The following is a 14,948-nucleotide window of genomic DNA, read 5'->3' on the forward strand; positions in this document are numbered from 1 at the left end:
AGTGGTTTGAGCATTCTCCTGTCACTGGGCAGAGTATAGGAGCTCAGTTACTGAGTGTACTGCCTGGCAACAAAGGGATTGGATATGCGCGGTCACGCGAGCACGCTGTTTCTTCTTTTTCTTCTTGAATGAATATGCTATTGTCCGGTTGGAATATTATCGCAAGTTTACGTTAAAAATACCATAAAATTGATTTTAAACAGCATTTGACATGCTTCTAAGTATGGTAATGGAACATTTTGACTTTTCTTCTCTGGTTCCGCGCTCGCGCGTTATGCCTTTGGATAAGTGATCTGTACGCACAAACAAAACGAAGGTATTTTTACATAAATATGGATTATTTCGAACAAAAACAACATTTCTTGTGGAAGTAGCAGTCCTGGGAGTGCATTCTGATGAAGATCAGCAAAGGTAAGAGAATATACTGCTCAAAATTGAAGGGAACACTTAAACAACACAATGTAACTCCAAGTCAATCACACTTCTGTGAAATCAAACTGTCCACTTAGGAAGCAACACTGATTGACAATAAATCAACTATGTAAAGAAAAAAGTATTTAATAAGATTATTTCATTCATTCAGATCTAGGATGTGTTATTTTAGTGTTCCCTTTATTTTTTTGAGCAGTGTATTTCTAATACTAATAATGAGTTTAGGTTGCCCCGAACTTGGCGGGTGTCTGTATAGCTCTATGTGATGGCTGAGCTATGTACTCAGAATATTGAAAAATGTGCTTTCTCCGTAAAGCTATTTTAAAATCTGACAATGCGGTTGCATCCAGGAGTGGTCTATCTATAATTCTTTAAATAATTGTTATATATTTTGTCAACGTTTATGATGAGTATTTTTGTAAATTGATGTGCACATTCACCTGGAGTTTTGGTGGGAATACATTTTCTGAACATCACGCGCCAATGTTGTTATTGGATATAAATATGAACTTTATCAAACAAAACATACATGTATTGTGTAACATAATGTCCTAGGAGTGTCATCTGATGAAGATAGTCAAAGGTTAGTGCTTCATTTAGCTGTGTTTTGGGTTTTATTGACACATGTCCTTGCTTGGAAAATGGCTGTGTGATTGTTTTTGTCTATGTACACTCCTAACATAATCTAATGTTTTGCTTTCGCTGTAAAGCCTTTTTGAAATCGGATAATGTGGTTACATCAAGGAGAAGTGTATCTTTAAAATGGTGTAAAATAGTTGTATGTTTGAGAAAGTTGAATTATGACATTTTGTTGTTTTTGAATTTGACGCCCTGATATTTCACTGGCTGTGTCCCGCAGGTGGGACGCTAGCGTCCCAAGTAGCCCATAGAAGTTAAGAATACCACAGGTTATTCTCTCAGAAGACATGAGACTGGGCAAATGTATTTTATATTCTCTTATAAGAACACCAACCTACGTATTCCATAAAAACCAATCAAAACCAGCATGAACAACAACAACAGGTGTTTGTCGATACATTGGCATGTTATGAATGTCCCTTTGGCTCCGTCCCCAACACAACACTAGTCAAGGGGCACTATGCCAGCCTGTATGTCCACTTTGAATCCTCTCTCTCTTGTTCCCTCAATGCTGCCAGGCTTGGCCCCTGACAAGCATGATCCTACAGTCAGTCCCTCTGTTCCCATAGCTTTGGTCTGAGCGGTGTAAAGAGCGGGAAAGAGAGAGAGGAGGGAAGGGGGTCTTTGATAACACACTGAACAAGGTGACGGGGGAATCACAGACCAAGATGGCCACCCATATTCTAGAGACTCAGTTTTCAGATTTGATATCAAAACAGAGGACCAGAGAACTCAGTGTATTTTTGACTCGGTGAAGCCTGAAGTGACATCTATCACTGAATCCAAAGTCCCCAACTCCTCCCTAGGCTGTCCTGTAGGAAATGTTAAACTTGTAGTGTATTTAATGTTTAAAAAGGCTTATGAAGTTTGTAATTTCCACTTTGAAATGTCAAACTTAAAAATTTACATTCCCCTGTGCTGCAGGATTATTTTCCTGCTTTATCAAACTTCCTCAAATTAAGATCCTACACCTGTACTGTAGGTCCAAGCAGTACGGCAAGAATTCCCCCCAGCCTATTAGAAGGCAAATTGTTAAAAAGTTATTTCCATTCTGCTTAAACCTATCCAGTTATCTTAGATCTACAGGAGAGTCTAGTGGTTAGAAAGGGCTAAGGGATTGATTTGGAATTCATGCTCCTATGCTCCTCTGTGTGGTAGGCTACTGATGCAGCCTGGGCACATATGGCATCTGTGGAGGAGACAAACAAAGAGTAATACTGGGAAGACAACACTGTCTTTATATAAATGCCACAACAGCCAGATTTTCACAGCGTTATTAACGATTTACATTACCACCTCTGGGTTGCGTCATTAATTCCGAGGTTGACGCTGGAATTTGTTAAATACAAGAACATGGAACAGAATGAATCAAACCTTAATTATTTACCATTTGTCATGGCACAGATGACTTGAAAGTGCACACGGGGAAGAGGTTTCACATAAATGCTATTTTCACAGCAGTCACTTTGTTATCTTACACTACAAATGAAATACAATCTGGCTTTTTATTTATTTGCATACTTGTCACTTGTTAGCATTCCCCTCTTTGCACCAAGCATATGCTTCCTTAAAACCTCTCTGGGATATGTGGGATGCTAGCGTCCCACCTCGACAACAGCCAATGAAATTGCAGGGAGCCAAATTCAAAACAACAGAAATCTCATAATTAAAATTCCTCAAACATACAAGTATTATACACTATTTTAAAGATAACTTCTTGTTAATCCAGCCACAGTGTCTGATTTCAAAAAGGCTTTACGGCGAAAGCATACCATATGATTATGTTAGGTCAGCGCCTAGTCACAAAAAACATACAGCCATTTTCCAGCCAAAGAGAGGAGTCACAAAAAGCAGAAATAGAGATAAAATGAATCACTAACCTTTGATGATCTTCATCAGATGGCACTCATAGGACTTCATGTTACACAATACATGTATGTTTTGTTCGATAAAGTTCACATTTATATCCAAAAATCTGTTTACATTGGCGCGTTATTTTCAGTAATGTTTTGCCTCCAAAACATCCAGTGATTTTGCAGGGAGCCACATCAATTTACAGAAATACTCATCATAAACGTTGATATAAGATACGAGTGTTTCACATAGAATTAAAGATACACTTCTCCTTAATGCAACCGTGTCAGATTTCAAAATAGCTTTACGGCAAAAGCACACCATGCGATAATCTGAGTACAGCGCTCAGCCACCAAAACAAGCCATACAGATACCCGCCATGTTGTGGAGTCAACAAAAGTCAGAAATAGCATTATAAATATTTCCTTACCTTTGATGATCTTCATCGGAATGCACTCCCGGGATTCCCAGTTCCACAATAAATGTTTGTTTTGTTTCGATAAAGTCCATATTTACGTCCAAATACCTCCTTTTTGTTCACACTGTCACACTTGTCGACGGTGAAGGAGGACCAAAACGCAGCAGGTATGTGCAGGCTCATCTTGACTTTTATTAACTATCAAAATGAACACCAAAATAACAAACAGAAATACGATCGACAAAAAAACAGTCTGGTAAGGCACAAGGCTAAACACAGAACAATCTCCCACAAATGACAAACACAAACACACCCCAATATATGGGACTCTCAATCAAAGGCAAAGAGAAAACACCTGCCTTCAATTGAGAGTCCCAACCCCAATTAACCAACCATAGAAACACAAACAGACCATAAACCAAAACCCCGGAAATACTAAATCAAACACCCTTTTAACAAACACACCACCCTGAACCACATAAAACAAATACCCTCTGCCACGTCCTGACCAAACTACAATACCAATTAACCCTTATACTGGCCAGGACGTGACACACACGTTCAGTTCACTATTCCAAATGCACAAGGCGCAAGCACTAAGTCCAGACGAAAAGTCTAAAAAGTTGCATTACAGTTTGTAGAAACATGTCAAATGATGTATAGAATCAATCTTTAGGATGTTTTTATCATAAATCTTCAATAATATTCCAACCGGACAATTCTTTTGTCTTTAGAAATGAAAAGGAACTCAACTTGCTCTCACGGCCGCACGCGTGACTTTTCTCATGGCATTTTGCCAGACACTTGTTTCAAACAGCTCTTATTCTCACCCCATTCACAGTAGAAGCATGAAACAACATTGTAAAGACTGTTGACATCTAGTGGAAGCCTTAGGAAGTACAATATGACCCCACAGACACTGTATATTGGATAGGCAATCACTTGAAAAACTACAAATCTCAGATTTCCCACTTCCTGGTTGGATTTTTCTCAGATTTTTGCCTGCCATATGAGTTCTGTTATACTTACAGACATCATTCAAACAGTTTCAGAGTGTTTTCTATCCAAATCTACTAATTATATGCATATTCTAGCTTTTGGGCCTGAGTAGCAGGCAGTTTTCTCTGGGCACCTTATTCATCCAAGCTACTCAATACTGCCCCCAGATCCCAAAGAAGTTAAAGAAAAACGGCAAGCCTGACTTGAGTCACTTCACCGTAACGTGATTCGCTAGCTGTCTCTCTTCGTCTTGCCTGACTACATTTAGAGATATGCATCAGGAAAATGGAACTCAAGAAGGAGAAAGGATTAAAGCCAACACCAGTTGTTAGACTTGACATCCGTGGTTCATGTGCATAGGCTCCAGGCTTGGCCTCACTAGCCTGGCTGGCCCTTAAGAGTCCCAAGGACTGGCCTGGACCTCACTGGGGAGCCACTGATGGTTCTCTCTGAGAGATGGTGCCACCACCCCGGGGCCCCACTCCTCCTCCTTAGAATGTGAGAAGATGTTTTGGGCCAGGCAAGATTACACTGCCAGAGAGGGCAATGTAGATAAAGAAGAAGATGAACATAGAAGAAGAAAATTGGTTTCATGCCATGCTTATAAAATGCAAAGCAAAGTTTTTTTTGGAGTGTTGGTAGTTTGTGTGTGTGTGCTCTTGCATGCTCTTGCTTATGAGTATGTATGTGCGTGTAGAGGTTCCTGCAGGGGTCGGATGTTGTCAGACAAGCTCGCTCTCCTCTGCCATGGGGTGGCACCGCACAGACAGGGAGCAGTCCCCCTCCATGACAGCATGAATTGAAAATTCACATCGAATAACTGGGGCACCCCCTGAAATCCCAGAGAATACCTTTGTCCTGTCAGCTTGTATCATTGTCATGAAAATCTTAATCATGTCTCTGAAAATGCCTTGGTCGCCCAAAAACAAACGGAATACAAACGGTGAAAGCATTAAATGTGGGGCGGTTGCAAAAAATACTGAACTTTCAGCAAGTCCTTGTAACATATTGGCAAGTTTGCTTATATAATGCTGATCTTTGTTGGTCCTGTTAAGTCGACTGACAATGGATTCAATGCAATACGGATGCACAAACTGTAAACAACTAAGTTTCGCTAGGCGGCCATTTTTCAAGTACATTCTCCCCTCTTCGAAAACCCCAATTTACCTGCAATGCATGGAAGAAAATGTCAGCTTGTTGCCTCGCAATTAACCAACTGTGGTGAAAACATTTTATTAGCATAACTAAATGTCCCATGTCCACAAAGACCCAGTTTAAAGTGGCAAACACAATTTTGAATGCTGATTTTGCTCTGTGGCACGCTAATCATAGGTCACTAATGACTTTGAGAAAACAGTTAATCTCTCCTCCAAGCCAATCAGTAGTTTAATTGTATTAGCCTCGTGAATTGCTGGTGTCTATTGCCGGGGTCAGTGCTATGCGGCCGGTAACAAGGACACTAAATGAAACATGCTTTTCAGTAGTGAATACTGAATGAGTATCTAGTCCCTCAGGAGTGTTGAATCAGTGTGGCGTGGCGGAAACGTCTGGCTAATAAAAAGAACACTTCAGAATGTCTGTGTCATTGTGGATAACTGGCGCAGCATTGCGACCACAGTGTTGCACCATACAGTAGCGGCGTTATGGAACATGGCACATGTCAAAGAATAATCATTAAAACATAAATGTACTGTGAGGAACCTACAGTAGTTGACCATTTGCTGATTATCTCATTTTTTTCTTGAGACACCTGTATAGGTTCATGTTAATGAGACCTTTTCCTGTTTACACAACGATTCTTCTCATTCAAAGACTTCTATATCTATTCTACTTGATTGCACACTTAGAATTAAGCTACAGTGCCTTCAGAAAGTTTTCATACCCCTTGACTTATTCCACATTTTTGTTTTGTTACAGCCTGAATTCAAAATGCATTGAATATATGTTTTCTTAGCCATCTACACACAATACCCCATAATGACAAAGTGATGTCACGTCTACTCCCGCTCCTCCCCTCCGGCGTTCGACATCACCTCTATATTAACCACTGGTCCTGGCATCTATCATTACGCACACCTGCACTCCATCATGAGGCACACTTGGACTCCATTACCTCACTACCTTAGGTTATTTCCCCAGTCAGTATTGTTTATGTGTTTATGTGTAGACGCCATTGCTATATTGTCTCGTTCCATGTTTGTTGTTTTAATAAACTTACCACCTGCACCTGCTTCTCGACTCTCAGCGTCTTCGTTACAGAATACTGACTCAAACGATGGAAGCAGCAGAAAAACAGTATCGGTCTACGAGCAGGCATTGCCGTCAACTAGCGGAGGATATTCTACAACCAGTCGACCCAGGGAGCAAGCACAACAGCCCATTCAGCAACCCGCTCAGGTCAGTGATTCTTGTTTGTCCCTCTAAGATACAAATGCCATGGCTTCCTACCTCAGTGCTCCCTCTACTTTGCGCACCAGATGGGAGCCCCCACAACCGAGATGTACAAGGTTGCCACTGTTATTTCTCTGCTGACTGGGAGGGCGTTGGAATGGGCCACGGCCATCTGGAAGAGAGGAGAGGAGGAGCTAGGGGTTCATGGCTCTGTTCAAATGTATCTTCGATCATCCAAAGGAGGGCAGAGATGGAGGTGAGCGCCTACTCCAATTACGGCAGGGGGACCAGATGGCTGCCGTGTACGCGCTCACCTTCCGGACAGTATAAGCACCCAGCAGATGGAATGAGCCGGCGCTTCGTAAGCTATTCTGAAAAGGTCTGCACGAGGAGGTCCAGACGGACCTGGCCTGTCGAGATGACAACCTCTGCTTGGGCACACCTCTCCTTGGACCTCTCAATGGCCATCCATCTGGATAACCTACTTTGGGAGCGTCGGTACTCTCATCGCTTCTCTCCTTCCCTCAGTGAATACTCTGGATCAGAGCCTGAAACCATGGAGGTAGGGGGTCACACGCATTCCCGCGGCAGAGCGACGCAGACGGAGGCAGATGGGGATATTGTGGTCAAGGAGGGCACCAGCTCCAGCGGTGTCCATTACTTTCCAACCTGGGATCCATGAGAGCAGAGGGACGGTCACATGATCTTCCACCTGCTGGGGCAGGAGTGAGAATTCCCTCTTCGTCACTTTCTGCTAAACTCTTTTTGGTGTCCATCACACTAGTTGACTGTCCCTCATGTACTGTGCCCACAGCTTTAGTGGATTCCGGTGCCAAGGGGAACTTTATTGACCAGACCCTTGCCTCCTCTCTTAACATTATCTCATACCGCTGTCCTCTCCTTTCCCGGTTCAAGCCTTTGATAATCGGCCACTAGGATCCGGAACCATCACAACCCAACCACTCACCCTCACCGTGGAGTCCATTCATCAGGAGAACATTCCCTTCTTCATCACCAGTGCACAAGATCATCCTTGGCCTCCCTTCGCTTCAATGCCATAACCCCACCATCTCATGGTTGAGGATGAGAATCAAAGACTGGTCACCCGAATGCCAGAGGACCTGCTTCCCCATACCCTGTGGTTCCACATCCGTTGAGAATCCTGTGGTTGCTCTTCAGCCCAACATCCTGGAGGTATATCAGGACCTGCAGGAGGTATTTTCCAAGACCCGCACCACCTGTCTTCCTTCTCATCGCCTTGGGACTGTGCCATCAACCTGTTTGCAGGTTCTGCACCCCCGCACAGACGCAGCTACCCTCTGTCGGTGGATGAGACCCAGGCCATGGAGGAGTACATCCAAGAGGCACGCCAACAAGGTTTTATCAGCACGTCCACTTCTCTTCTTTGTGGCCAAGAAGGATGGAGGTTGCGTCCATGTATTAATTACAGAGGACTCAATGAAATCACCACTAAGTACCGGCAGCCATCGAACAGCTCTGCAGAGCCCGGTTCTACACCAAACTGGACCTGCGGAGTGCATACAATCTCATCCACATCCGGGAGGAGGGTGAATGGAAGATGGCTTTTAACACGATGTCTGAGTACTTGGTGATACCATTTGGCTTAGCCAATGCTCAGTCAGTGTTCCAGGCTTTCATTAACGAGGTGTTCAGTGATATGCTCGGACGCCAGATGGTCGTGTATATCGATGACATCCTGGTCTACTCGGCTACCCTGGAGGATCACATCGCTAACTGTCGAGCAGCCCTGGAACACCTCCTGGCTAACCACCTGTTTGTCAAGGCTGAGAAGTGCCAGTTTCATCAGAAGGCTCTCTCCTTCCCAGGCTGCCAAATTAGCCCAAAGGGAGTGAGGATGGATGTCAAGAAGGTAGATGCGGTCAGGTCATGGCCAGTCCTAACCACCATAAAAGGGGTTACAACGGTTTTTGGGGTTTGCCAACTTTTACCGCCGTTTCATCAGGAACTTCAGCTCCATCGCCGCTCCTCTCACCTCTCTCCTCAAGGTTGGTCCCCGTAGGTTGGTGTGGAGTCCAGCAGCCGATGAGGCCTTCCGTCTACTCAATGGACGATTCACCTCCAGATCTCACGATATCCTTTGGGGTGGAAGTGGATGCTTCAGAGGTGGGCGTGGGGGCAGTTCTGTCTCAACAATAGGGTAATCCACAGAAATTTTATCCGTGTGCATATTACTGGAAGAAATTGTCCCCTGCAGAGAGGAATTACGACGTCGGTGATCGAGAGCTCCTGGCGGTGAAGTTGGCATTAGAGGAGTAGAGACACTGGCTGGAGGGCGACAAGGACCCATTCATCATCCTCACGGACCATCGGAACCTGGAGTACCAATGGACAGCAAGGAGGCTGAATCCACGCCAAGCAAGGTGGGCCCTTTTCTTCACAAGATTTGACTTCAAGCTGACCTATCGCCAAGGGTCAAAGAACACCAAGGCCGATGCCCTGTCCAGTCTATACAATTCGGGAGAGGGTCCAGAATGTACCTATAATCCCATCTTCACAAGTCAGAGCCCCTGTGGTCTGGGACGTAGATGTAGACATCCGCCAGGCTCTGGAGAGGGAGCCCAGAACCAAAAGCTGTCCTCCTGAGTGCATATACATTCCCACGGGGATAAGGGATTGGCTGCTGACCTGGGCACACACAGCTGTCGTCGCTGGACATCCAGGTATTTATCGCACTACCCAATCTATCTGTGAAAAATACTGGTGTCCCACCTTGGCGCAGGGTGTCAGGCGGGTGGTTACGGTGTTCCAAACAGGGACAGATAAATAGGGTGAGTAACATTTCTTGGAAAGATTTTTTTTTCTTTTAGGGGACTGCCATCTGACGTTAACATCCAAACCTATGTGGGCTAGATGGAAACTAGACTTTAAAGCAAAAACCCTGTGTGGGTGAGAGACCCTGTGTGGACTCAAAAGCGCTATAGAAATATTAAAGAATGCATTAGAGAATGCATTATAATTAACAGTATAAGTTAGTAAGGCGCACCTGTGAAGTTACTGCTGTTTTAAGGTTATGAGAACCTGTACCATGGGTTAGTATTGTAAGATGTAAATGTATGAGTTGTGTTATCTCAGGACCTAGAAATTAGAAAATATTTCTGCACGTTATAAAAAATATTATGGAAAACAACTAATTAGTTAAGTATGTTTAGGGAACAGTACTGTGTGAATGTGAATGAGAGTTGTGTGAGTGTGGAAATAAGGGTTAATCTGGAGTTTGGATAATAAGATAAAGAAATGTGTATAAAAAGCAGATTTCAATTTGGATAATACATTTCGAAATGCAGCGGTATCTTGGGGTTCCGTCCATCACTGCCCATCATAGAATATCACGGGGTGGTGTTGATACCAGGATGTTATTTTAGAACAATAGCGGCAGTCTATAATTTCTGGAAGTCTAAGGAATTGTTGAGGATACGTGTGGAGTATTATTCCCATAGGGCAGTGTCCGGGAAACAAACATTTTTGGGTTCTGCTGGGAGTGTATGCATCAAGAGTTGTTGGAAACACACATGGAGTGGTTAATTAATGTGAGAACCTAAGATTTCCTACGTTATATATTGAATCTGTGAAGATATGAAAAAAACATGAATGATAAATAACCATATGTGTGTTGTAACGGCCGTCTGAAAGAGTAGATCAAGGCGCAGCATGGTCAGTGCTCATCATGAAATTTTATTTGAATGAACACTGAATCAAAAAACCAAAGTGCAACAGCTAAACAGTTCTGTCAGGTAACACATGACTAAACAGAAAATAACCACCCACAAAACCCAAAGGAAAACAGGCTGCCTAAGTATGGCTCCCAATCAGCAACAACAATATACAGCTGTCCCTGATTGAGAGCCATACCCGCCGAAACAAAGAAATACCAAACATAGAAAAAAGGACATAGAATGCCCACCCCAACTCATGCCCTGACCAACCAAAATAGAGACATAAAAGGATCTCTAAGGTCAGGGCGTGACATGTGTATAATCGATTACTGGAGATTTGATCAAGTAATACTGGAAATATAATGAGATGCAACTTAAGCAGCCCATATGCAGACGTACGTAGGTTCAGAGCGGTCTCTTTATGGATCATTTGATAGAGAGAAGGTTAAAAGCCTTATATGACTGTTTAAATGCTGTTTAAATTATTTTTTTCTGACAGAGAAATACACTTAGATATAACTGCCCATAAGTGTATAACACCAGTGTACTGATGTTAGCGTTCTATCAGCGCACTAACCATACTATTTGTGAAGTAATTTGAGTATGGACATTGTTAAATGGGATACTTGGTAAATTCGCTCTGGCTATTGCCAGTTGAATATGGCCGGTGTCAGTAAAGGTTAGGGAAATAATGTAATTTAAATTATTGCCTGCCTCACAGTTAGTCACCAATGCATTGAATAAACATGAAAAAAGCCTAACCAGCTCTGCTAGGTGAGTAGAATGGAGAGTGAATAAGTATTCTCTTGTTTGTGTCTGGAAGTAGCGTTAGCTAGCAAGCTAGCCAACTTTAGCCAGAAAAGTATGATACATTATGAATCAGAGAGCTTGGATCAACCCTGCTCCTTAGCAGATTTTGGGGTTGAATAATCTTTGTGAGAATCCAGGACAGTGGATTTTAAGTAACATATTAAAATTGGCAGTATATATGGGCAAGAGCACGAATGATGTTAACGAATAGTCAAACTTTGTATCACGCCGCATTTAAACAACCGCTAAAGGGTTGTAGATTTGAGGGTTTTGTGTTGATACAATATGTAGTGAATTTGTTATTGGCGTTAAAAAAAACGAAGAAACTCATATACCAAACATCCCACATTAGTCAACTATGTGATAGAGCAGGATCACAAGGCACCATATGTCACGACTTCCGCCGAAGTCGGCTCCTCTCCTTGTTCGGGCGGTGTTCGGCGTCGACATCACCAGCTTTCTAGCCATCGCCGCTCCATTTTTCATGTATCCATTTGTTTTGTCTTGTTCCCTGCACTCCTGGTTTTCATTCCCCAATCAATCTGCATGTATTTATTCCTCTGTTCCCCATCATGTCTTTGTGAAAGATTGTTTGTGTTACGTGTCTATTGTTGACGCACCAGACTGGTTTGTTTTTTTCCGTGGTATTTTCACGAAGATGTTTATTGTTAAACATAAGTCTTGTGACTGTTTTGCGCGTTTTGCACTTTTGCCTCAATAAAGTGTGCGCCTGTTCACAAATCTCTGCTCTCCTGCACCTGACTTCGCTACCAGTACGCACACACCTGACACCATATGGGAAAGTATAATGAGTGAAACAACAGATAACATATTTGGGTGTTTCAAGAAGAATGCGACTCAGGAAAACCCTAGGGGTTTTAATCTCGCAAGACACTTTCTTTTGTTTTATTTTAATATAGATGTATAGAATTGACGACAGGGAGGAGGCATCACGGGTAATTAAAGTGATTTCCCTGTGAACAGAAGTTATGTTTGTTTTGACTATATAAAAAAAAATTACCTGGTAAAATAACATTAGACAGAAAGAAGTAGCAGAAAGACAGAGGTAGAGTATGGTTGAGATTATAGAGAGCTTTCTGAGTTTAAGGGAAGAGATGTAGACTAGTGAAGGTAACAAAGTAAAGGAATTTGAATTTGAATTGTTTCCATTAATTAAGAATTGGCGATTACAGGTTATTCTTAAAATAATAGACATTTAATGAGTGCGTATCAGAGGTTGGTATAAAAAATATAGAGTAATATTGTTAGGGTAGACTACATGTAAATATTTTATTTTTCTAGTAAGGAGGGAATCATCATGGTTTGTTTTCTTTTATTTTCTAAACCTTACAATGGGTGACAGTATGTGAATGGTAATATGTTATTAGTGGGGGTTTTTAGCGCTCTAATGACGCGATATTGTAGTAATTTGAAAAGCTGATGTTTCAATACAAGGTTAAATGATGAGTAGAGGGATTGAGCCTTGAGACTGTAAGAAAGATTAGCTGCGGTTGAAAGTGAGCAGGCGGTGGGACATTTGAGGTAGAGGTATGAGCAATGTTCTTTGATATTTCCTGACTAATTTCTGATTCATTAGGTAACACCAATGAATTTGAGCAGGAAGTCAATGTATTCTAAAATTATAATCTGTTTCCATTACGTGGAACAGTGCCCAGAAATTAAAGTAGATTGAAATAAGTATTGAATATTAAACTGATAAGACAGCACCAACTTGTTGAAGGTTAAACATTTATTAAACAACAGGTTTATAGTTTTACTAAATTACTGCAACAGATTGCAATGATTAGGTTACCGGAAAGGGGTTATGGGTTTGTTTATTTTAGATGGTGTCGATTCCACTTAATGAAACACCTCTATTAGGGCTCGCGAATGGCGCATTGGTCTAAAGAACTGCATTTTCGTGCAAGACGCATCACTATAGTTCCTGGTTTGAATCCAGGCTGAATCACATCCGGCTGTGATTGGGAGTCCCATAGGGTGGTCTACAATTGGCCCAGGTTTGGCCGGGGTAGGCCGTCATTGTAAATAAGAATTTGTTCTTAACTGACTTGCCTAGTTAAATTCTTTCTTCCAGGACTGACGGAAGTCCACTGCAGTATGTATGTTAAGGGAGATGTAGGAGACCACGTCTCAAACAACTTTTTAATAGATGCCTGGGATCAAATATCACTGATTCCTTATGCTAAAGGAATGTACACGTTCTCTTCCAGGAGAATGGGGGTTGTCATTTTCTCTCTGAAATGTTTCCTGAGGCTACAGTCTTGGGAGAGCAGTGAGTGAAACTCTGCATTATAGTTAGTATAAAGGTATCCGGATTAGGCCGTAAACTACCAAATTAAAAAAGGCCTGGCCATTTTTGTTTGTTTTTGCCCTATGATTTACCACACTCACACACACCAGCACGCACACACAACTCACTGGTTATGAATATGGGTTAGGGCCGAGGTATTTTAAAGGGGCACACACAAAGTATTTTTAGGTGTTTTTCTTTTTAGAGATTTAAAGATTGAACACATGAATTCTTTTGATAAAAATTGTACTGAAGAAACTTACTGTGAACCTGGAAATGGACTGTTTTTACATAATGCATATAATATAGAAAGTAACAATTATTTGAAGGGTTTGAATGATCTCTAACCTCTGTCCTGGCTTTCTAGTGTGGTTTGAACACCCTCACTGTAAAGGCGAGAGACATTGGATGATGAATTTAAGGTCATTTGTAATGATGATAATTACGGAGAAGGTTATAATTAATAGTTATATGTGTAATTCAGACCACGAGATGGATAGTCCTGTCTCTAGTCTATTTTTCTAATCCTTGAATGAAGTTATGGGTAAAAAAAATCTTTATGCAGTTATGGGTTGTGATTCTAATTCGATTTTGTAATTTAAAATTGTTTTGTTTTATTTCTTAAACAGTATAGTTGTTGTTTTTTACACATTAGTCACAATGGTGAGTCGTGTTAAAATGGGGAATTACCAGTCTTGAGGTTTTTTGGAGTGAAGTTTACAAACCTTGAGTGATATGTAGGGATGTATTGAGTGATATATGAAGGAGTTTATTGTTGCATTGTTTTTTCTGTTTTGTTTCGATAAATCTCACCAGATTGGATCTGCTGGACGATCAGGATAATTTCCTGACCCTATGACTCTGCGATGAGGTTGACAGTGTGATAAGGTGATAAGCTAATTGGAAAAGTTGTTTCAACAGAATGTGATGTTATTCTTTTGGACATTTGTTTTAGAAATTTGTATTAAGAATATTTGTCCGAAGTAATAATTTGTCATATAGTGAATGCTTGTCTGGTTTTCCTGAATCAGAGATGCACTGAACTGAATTGGTGTTCTGATCTGTCCTTTCGAGGTTAGGGTGGAGATTGTATCTAAATGCATGTAAAGGATAATTTGACCAAACGGTGTGGATCTCAAACCCCCCTCTAAACGGCTGAAGAAATGGCGTTCAATACGGCCCTGTCCTGCACCATCTCTATCGAGAGACCGAGCCAGCAACTGCTGTACAGCATCCTGTTGAAGTTATCAACTGCCTTTTGTCTCATGCCTTTTCTCTCAGAAGTGCAACAGAAGTCCATGTGGAGTTAGCATGAGAGAGATCCATTCCAAAACTTCTCTCATATTGCTGGTATACTGGTTGGTAAATGGACAAGACACAGTAGGAGTTGTGGTGGGGT

At 41.8% G+C, this 14,948-nt stretch overlaps 1 protein-coding gene across 2 annotated transcripts in view; it reads right to left on the bottom strand.

The window, feature by feature from the left end:
- LOC115147221 (VPS10 domain-containing receptor SorCS3) overlaps positions 1 to 14,948 on the bottom strand; it is a 235,891-nt gene that overhangs the window by 116,749 nt on the left and 104,194 nt on the right. The window lies entirely within an intron of this gene.

Source organism: Salmo trutta, chromosome 14, assembly GCF_901001165.1.
Source record: "Salmo trutta chromosome 14, fSalTru1.1, whole genome shotgun sequence".
NCBI lineage: Eukaryota > Metazoa > Chordata > Actinopteri > Salmoniformes > Salmonidae > Salmo > Salmo trutta.